Raw genomic sequence first — 8,857 nt, 5'->3', positions numbered from 1 at the left:
TTGCATATCAAGCAAATGATTTTAAGAATGAAGAAACCCAAAAATGAACAGAGGGTATTATTCCTACATGGTAAAACATGATGCAGCTTTAAAAATACCATTTCAGCTTTATAGTTACTGGGATGTTTTATTGACATGCAAAGGAGAAAATGTGTTTCTGGTATTTTTTGTTCATTTTATTATTAGTTCTAAGAATTCTTTGGTTAACTAGTAGCTTCTGAATAATCAGTGTTGAAGAATTAACAAGTGCTAGGAAGTAAGTGTTTCCCTAGTGGCTCAGACAGTAAAGAATCCGCCTGCAATATGGGAGACCTGAGTTTGATCCCTGGGTTTGAAATATCCCTGGAGGAGGTTATGGCAACTCACTCCAGTATTCTTGACTGGAAAATCCCCATGGACAGAGGAACCTAGTTGGCTACAACCTGTAAGTTCATAAAGAGTCGGACACGACTGAGTGATAAAGCACACAAGAAGTGAATAATCAGTGCGATTAGGAACATGAAATCATGTTATGATATAAAATATACTACTACATTAAAGAATACACCTTCAGTGCAGAAGACTCAGATTTGATCCCTAGGTAGAGAAAATCCCCTGAGAAGGAAATGGCAACCCACTTCAATATTCTTGCCTGGAAAATCCCATGGACAGAGGAGCCTGGCAAGCTATAGTCCATAGGTTGCAAAGAGTCTGACATGACTTAGTGACTGAACAAGAACTACTATTACTAATATTGCTGTTGAAATTACATTTTAATATTATTGAAATCATATAAGCAAATGTTGAAGACACTAGGAAATTTACCTTTGAGCATGTAAGTCTAGAACAGAGTTTTTCAAGTTTAGCACTATTAACATTTTGGGTTGGATAATTCCTCATTGGAAAGGGGTGGTCAGTATCAGTTCAGTCACTCAGTTGTCTCTGACTCTTTGTGACCCCATGAACCGCAGCATGCCAGGAATCCCTGTCCATCACCAACTACTGGAGTCCACCCAAACCCATGTCCATTGAGTCAGTGATGCCATCCAACCATCTCATCCTCTGTCATCCCCTTTGCCTCTTGCCCTCAATCTTTCCCAACATCAGGGTCTTTTCAAATGAGTCAGCGCTTCACATCAGGTAGCCAAAGTATTGGAGCTTCAACATCAGTCCTTCTAATGAACACCCAGGACTGATCTCCTTTAGGATGGACTGGTTGGATCTTCTTGCAGTCCAAGGGACTCTCAAGAGTCTACCCCAACACCACAGTTCAAAAATATCAATTCTTTGGCACTCAGGTTTCTTCACAGTCCAACTCTCACATCCATACATGACCACAGGAAAAACTTTAGCCTTGACTAGATGGACCTTTGTTGACAAAGTCATGTTTCTGCTTTCCAACATGCTGTCTAGATTGGTCATAGCTTTCCTTCCAAGGAGCAAGCATCTTTTAATTTCATGGCTGCAATCACTATCTATAGTGATTTTGGAGCCCAGAAAAATAAAGTCAGCCACTGTTTCCACTGTTTCCCCATCCATTTGCCATGAAGTGAATAGCTGTTTTATGCATGATATGATGCTTAAGATTCTACCTGCCCTTTGCCTATTAAATGCTGCAGCCAACACTTTCTCACTTACAAAATGCTAGACTTTAGTAATTGCTCCCACTTTAGAATCAGTGATGTAGCCAAAATTGTAATGCCTTTTTTGATAAAATATCTTTTTTTTCCCTTGCCAAGAAATCATGTGTGCTAGAAGTAGATATTTTTTCTTCTGAAAACTATTCCTTGTCTTCCCTGTTGAATCTCTATCACCTACTCCAGCAAGGGATTTCTGAGTTGAGATGCTTATCACACCATGTCTTCTTCACATACAGTTGGTCCAAGAATCAACACTTGACACAAGATGAACCAGTAATAATTCTTTATCCTTCTGTGTCCTATTGACTTTTCCAAGCATTAGCACTTAATCTTAGTTGGACTGGTAAGAAATCCTTAGACAACAGTTTTAAGCTAGACATAAAAAATGGAAAAAATATTCATTTTCTTAAGTGGTAAGAGTACTATGATGCCCCTTGCCATAAACTCATATTCTTATTAAGCTCTTATTTTCTTGATCTCATTGTAATTAAACATTTCTATTACTGTGTCGTAAAATACCCTTTCTAAATTATCAGTGCAGGTATCTGTTAGAACACTAAAATCTCATTCTATGAATAGGGTATTTAATTGTGAATCATCACTGTAGAAAGGGAAATTTGACTGCTTCTGTAACTGGGAAGATAATGTAATATGTAATGTAATATAATTATAGAAAAAGGGGCATCTGGACATGCCAACCAATGGCAGCCAGGAATTCTCACCAACATCTTGTGGCTGGTACTGTGTTGTGGAGCCAACAAGATTAATAACAAATACAGCTACTGCAATTCTGTAGTAGACCTAGAGAAAAGTTCATCCAGATAATTATAATTTCAGTATTACAAGGAATGCCACTTTTCTTAAACAAGTGATTTCTGATGCTCAATGACTTTCAAAGTAAAATGGTATACTGGATAAAGTTAAATAGATAAGGAAGACTTTATTCAAGACCATTGCAATAGGAGAGAAAGACTAAACTTATCTCTGTTGAAACTGAAGGCAGAAGGGTTTCTAAGCACTGTACTGGAGGATTTTGGAGGAATGGATGAGCAGTTAATATATCCAGGAGTCAAGTCACTATTGGGTTTGTAAATGGTTTTCTCTGCTATTACTATGTCACCTGTGTTGGCCATTAAAGTGAAGTTGTGACCCTCTCACAGACTGGAAAATGGGAATGTTCACTTCCTGGATGGTTACATTTCAAAAAGATGGCAACCAGGTCTTTGAGAAAAAGATAACTAGCTTATAAAACTGTCAAGAAGCTTTTTACAAGATTTAAATCTCTTAAAGGGCACAGAGGTGGCTCAGTTGGAAAGAATCCACCTGCCAATGCAGGACAATGTGGGTTCAATCCCTGGGTCAGGAATATCCTCTGGACAAAGAAATGGCAACCAACTCCAGTATTCTTGCCTGGAAAATTCCATGGATAGAGGAGCCTGGTGGACCACAATACATAGAGTCACAAAGAACTGGACAAGACTGAGTGACTGAGCATGCAAACAACAAAGAAAGAATTTGCAATTATAAGTTTTCTAAATACTCTAAAAAAAGGAAAGTCAGGAGCCAAAAGTCCATGGGATCACATATTTAGAGTTTTCAAAATACTCTAAAAAGGAAAGTCAGGAGCCAAGTGTCTGGAAATCTGTCCAACTTCAGCAATGTCAAAGGAAATATTAACGCTCTCTTTGTTATGACTTTGGGAAAGAAAATAATCCTCAGTTCTTCTTTGTTATGTCCTTTTCTAAATTTTTAAATTATTATTTTATCCTAAAATAGCACAATTTTATTTGATATTAAGGGTACACAATAAAAATCATGACTATATCAGAAATTAATTTTTAAAAATAAAGATTTATCTCTTTTGTGGATTATGGCTGTATCCTTGATTATCATTCCTAGACAGGACATAAAAATTCCATACTCAAGATATAATTCTAAGGCTCAACAAGGTCTTATATTTTCAAATGTGTTAACATGAAAGTTTATAAATGGGTTTATTAAAACATATATTTATATAATTAATTTTGAAAACATTTTATCATAAAGAATTATATATGTTGGTATAGTAACTTATTTGCCATAATATCAATTACTTTATTTTATTTTTTTGCATAAATATGTGTTTCTTTATTCTCATTTCCAAAGAATTTCGCATGATGTCTTAAAACAGAAGGTGGGGCAGGGGGAGGGGAACAACTCTCTGGTTGGTTGTGAGACTTGGCAAACACAGTTCTTCTCTGTGCCACGATGCGAACCCACATTCACATCTCAGTCTTGATTCTTGCAAACTAATACTGTAGGGAGGCAGGCGGCCTCAGCAACACAAGGCCCCTGTCCAGCTCTGGCTGCCCAGACAGCATGTCCAGCAAGCCCATCAGGCTAACAAACCCCAGGGCTTCCACACAGCCAACGGCCATGGAAAAATCTCCCCATGTGACAAAGCCAAGGAGAACTCTGGAGCAGTGAGAAGTCACAATGGGGAGGGGGCCTGACCACAAGCCCGGGGTCAGGGGCTGGGGCCTGGCTGCAGGGCTGCCCTCTGCCAGGCCCCCGGACACGGCACGCCCTCGGTTCAGTCTCTTCTCTAGCTTCTTCTTCTCCTTCTGTTCCCGGATCTGGCTCTTGAATGGGTCACTGTGCTTGGGCTCCTGGGGCCCATAGTACAGCCGATCACGGCCGAGCTGCAGGAGATCCTCCTCGGCCAAGACACAGATCAGGGTGTGTGGGCCAGGGCTGCCCTTCCCCAGCAGGGCCAGCCTGACCGACACCAGGGCCCTGGGGAAGCCATCCAGCACAGCCAGGCAGGCCTCTCCGGTTAGTCCTTGCTGCCCTCTGCCAGCTTGCCGGGTCGCCTGACGGCCCCCAGGCCTGGGCCCGCACCAGGCTGACAGCTGCCTCAGTAATCTACTCCTGAGAACTCAAAGGGGGCTGCTGGCGGCACTCTGGCTGGCCGCCTCCTCAGTCCCGACCCCAGCTGGACAATCTGTGTCCATGACTCCCTCAGGCTCACTGGAGTCACGCAGGGGTGCGCCCTGGTCGTCAGACAGCTGAGCAGTCCTCCCAGGCTCGGGAACACGAGGCACCGCATCTCTGCTCGAGCCACTCTGCCCACCACTTGGAGAGGAAGCTGCAGATGATTCCTCTGGAGCCTGGACTCTTGACTCATAGTCTCGAGTTAACTGTTCCCAGGGACAGTAAAAAGGTGCCAGGGTGCCCAACGTAGTTGGGCTGTTTTGCAGGAGGACGTCTCTGGTGCTTCTCAAGAAGATGTTTCGCTTGCTCTTCAGCAAAGAGAACCCCAGCAGGGCAGTCTGGGAAATCGTCTGGGAGATTAGGTGACCTTTTACACTGAGAATGCACTAAGGTTTCTTTCAACCCTCCGACTCTTGCACCTCGATAGATAAATGGAATCCAGAACGCCATGCCCCAGGCCTTTGGGAGCAGCACATCCCAGCCTCTTCCCCAGCCTCACTGGTCATCACCCGTCACTTTTCCTGGTTGTTGAATCAAAAGTATAACAATCTTGGATTCATGGAGACCTAAAAAATAGTTGTGACCCAGGCACCAGCAATTCACTCCTCTTCCGATTTAACTCCTGATCCGAGATTTTATTCTCTGTGACACTCTTACAGATACCTTGGTTCCAGAGAAAGCTATGTGAACACTCCACAGGCACACCCTCCAGAAGCAGCTGTCTAACTTTCTCATTATCTTGCCATTTTTCTGGATTGGGCAAAACTTTGGACCTCTTTTGAGGCAGATTTATTCGTGGGTCACCAACCGTCAGTCCCAGAATAGTACCTGTTGGAATTTCTGCTGGTGATGTTATTCCTCCCAACAATTCAAAAATGGCTTCTTGTCTGCGATGAAGGGAAACACTATTAGGATTCTTGCAGGTTTCAATCCACCAACGGTGAGGTGTCTTCTCTGTGTCCTCTCCCTCAGTGTGGACGGAAGCAGCTTTGAGCGCCTCAGTTAAGATGGAGTGAGAGAGAGGACCGATCAGCCGGAATCTGTTCATCTCCACAGTCAAATCACAGATCACGATGCCTGTTGGAGAGAACCAAGAATATGGTTGAAGTGGATCTCTAGTTCCATCAACGATGACTTTTTTAACTGGTTGAGCGTTTTCCCCATTTTCTTTTTCCATTTTCTTTTCTTGCTGACTTTTTCTTCAGGCAGGTCATCCTGGCTTTTCTCTTGAGACAGTGTCAGAAGGGGATCTGGGATCCAGACAGTTGCCTTGGTAGGCTCCATACACTGGCACACTGCTTTTATCTCCTCTAAGATATCCTGTTTAAGAGCTGGATGAAGTCAGATCCACAATGCCTGCTCTCAGAACTGTCACCAGAGGTCCCCTGGGCCTTCCACATAAATGTCACAGGGCCCAGCATTTCTAGGGGATACTTATTTTCCTGGTAAAGCATGACACTCCCTTGGCACTTTCCAGACAAACAGTGGATTGCGGCAAAAGTCAATCCTGTGTCTATGGTACACATTGAAGAAATTGCTTTGAGTATTTCTTCCTCTTCACCCTCCAACTCCAAACAACAGTAGTAGGATAAATCCTGAAGGAGGCAGCAGCTCGTCATGGCCCAGAAGCAGGCTCTGTGGCTCTTGACTGTCGGCCTCTCCCCCAGGCAGTAGACCCACCTCTTGACCATGTGAAACCGCTTCGCGTGCCAGATGTGAGTTTCCAGCCATTTGTTCTTCTTTTGTCTCCGCTTAAATCCCAGTATGCTGTTTATGTCACATTGCCGAGCTTTATGGCACTTATTTTTTGAGTGTTCTCTTTTCTTATGAACTGCTTTCTCTGCCTCTTTCTGGGCAATCTCCTGTAACCACCGAGGAAGGCGTTTGACATTGTGGCTCATGGCTCTTCGTCTCATGTGCCCAGGCAGAGTCTGGAAAACCAGTGAATTAGATTTCTGGGTTACTGTTTTCAACATGGCACTGATTTCAGCAGCTCGCGCTTGAGCAAAAGTAGAAGCGGTTATATACTTGGGAATCTCCTGAGAAGTGCCCTCAGGACCCGCTTTCCATCCTCCCTTTTTTCTAAAGGTTACCCTGGAGGAAGGCTCCTCCTTTGCATCAGATTCGGCCAGCGGACGGTGCGTCGTTCTGGTCTGCTGATGTCGGGAAGTTCCAGGATGAGACTCTTTTTGAGACTGGAAAGGTTTTCTACCTCCATTATGGTGCTTTACACCACTGTCAGCCACAAAGCCAGAGGATAAAGTCACATTGGTGGGCTGGTTTCTCATTTTCTTCGCATGTTTTCTTTCTTTTGCATTAGACATTTCTGCCAGACGCCCGATGGGAAGAAACCAGGACTCCCCGCCCCGAGTCCAGATGACAAAGTTCTGCCACAGTCACTGACGCGCCGGGCGCGGAGAGTCTATCAATTACTTTAGTATCTTTTAAAAGCTTGTATTGACCATTTTGGATTTCCTTTATGGCTCAGCAGCAAAGAATCTGCCTGCCAAATCAGGAGATGCAGGTTTGATCCCTGAGTAGGGAAGATACCCTAGGGACAGAAATGGAAACCGACTCTACTATTCTTGCCTGGGAAATCCCATGGACAGAGGAACCTGGCAAGCTACAGTCCATGGGACTCACAAAAGAGTCAGACATGACTTAGCAACCAAACAGCAATTGATTATATTAACAACTCCTGTCACATACTTGGGTCAATCCATAGTTATTAGGTGCTTCACATTCCTAAAACCTTATACAATTAACTTTTATAAGGTAAAGCAGGAAAATGTTGAATTAAACATTCAGTTCAGTTCAGTTCAGTTCAGTTCATTCTCTCAGTCGTGTCTCACTCTTTGTGACCCCATGAATAAGAGCACGCCAGGCCTCCCTGTCCATCACCAATTCCTGGAGTTCACTCAAACTCACATCTGACGAGTCGGTGATGCCATCCAGCCATCTCATCCCCTGTCATCCCCTTCTCCTCCTGTCCCCAATCCCTCCCAGCATCAGGGTCTTTTACAATGAGTCAACTCTTCGCATGAGGTGGCCAAAGTTTTGGAGTTTCAGCTTCAGCATCAGTCCTTCCAATGAACACCCAGGACTGATCTCCTTTAGAATGGACTGGTTGGATGTCCTTGCAGTCCAAGGGACTCTCAAGAGTCTTCTCCAACACCACAGGTCAAAAGCCTCAATCCTTCGGCGCTCAGGTTTCTTCACAGTCCAACTCTCACATCCATACATGACCAGTGGAAAAACCATAGCCTTGGCTAGACGGACCTTTGTTTAATATCTCTGCTTTTCAATATACTATCTAAGTTGGTCATAACTTTCCTTTGAAGGAGTAAGTGTCTTTTAATTTCATGGCTGCAATCACCATCTGCAGTGAGTTTTGAGCCCCCCAAAATAAAGTCTGACACTGTTTCCACTCTTTCACCATCTATTTCCCATGGAGTGATGAGACCAGATGCCATGATCTTAGTTTTCTGAATGTTGAGCTTTAAGCCAACTTTTTCACTCTCTTCTTTCACTTTTATCAAGAGGCTTTTTAGTTCCTCTTCACTTTCTGCCATAAGGGTGGTGTCATCTGCATATCTGAGGTTATTGATATTACTCCTGGCAATCTTGATTCCAACTTCTGCTTCTTCCAGTCCAGCATTTCTCATGATGTACTCTGCATATAAGTTAAATAAGCAGGGTGACAATATACAGCCTTGACGTACTCCGTTTCCTATTTGGAACCAGTCTGTTGTTTCACGTCCAGTTCTAACTGTTGCTTCTTAACTTGTCTATAGGTTTCTCAAGAGGCAGGTAAGGTGGTCTGGTATTCCCATCTCTTTCAGAATTTTCTACAGTTTATTGTGATCCACACAGTCAAAGGCTTTGGCATAGTCAATAAGGTAGAAATAGATGTTTTTCTGGAACTCTCTTGTTTTTTCTGTGATCCAGTAGATGTTGGCAATTTGATCTCTGGTTCCTCTGCCTTTTCTAAAACCAGCTTGAACATCTGGAAGTTCACGGTTCATGTATTGCTGAAGCCTGGCTTGGAGAATTTCGAGCATTACTTTACTAGCATGTGAGATGAGTGCAGTAGTTTGAACATTCTTTGGCATTGCCTTTCTTTGGGATTGGAATGAAAACTGACCTTTTCCAGTCCTGTGGCCACTGCTGAGTTTTCCAAATTTGCTGGCGTATTGAGTGCAGCACTTTCACAGCATCATCTTTCAGGATTTGAAATAGCCCAACTGGAATTCCATCACCTCCAC

The 8,857-nt window shown here is 43.4% G+C and overlaps 1 pseudogene; it reads right to left on the bottom strand.

Annotated features, from left to right (window-relative positions):
- On the bottom strand, positions 3,881-6,976 carry LOC102178486 (annotated as a pseudogene).

This window comes from Capra hircus, chromosome 20 (genome assembly GCF_001704415.2).
Source record: "Capra hircus breed San Clemente chromosome 20, ASM170441v1, whole genome shotgun sequence".
NCBI lineage: Eukaryota > Metazoa > Chordata > Mammalia > Artiodactyla > Bovidae > Capra > Capra hircus.
Note: the sequence above shows the minus strand (reverse complement) of the source record. Positions and strands in the feature narration are given on the sequence as shown.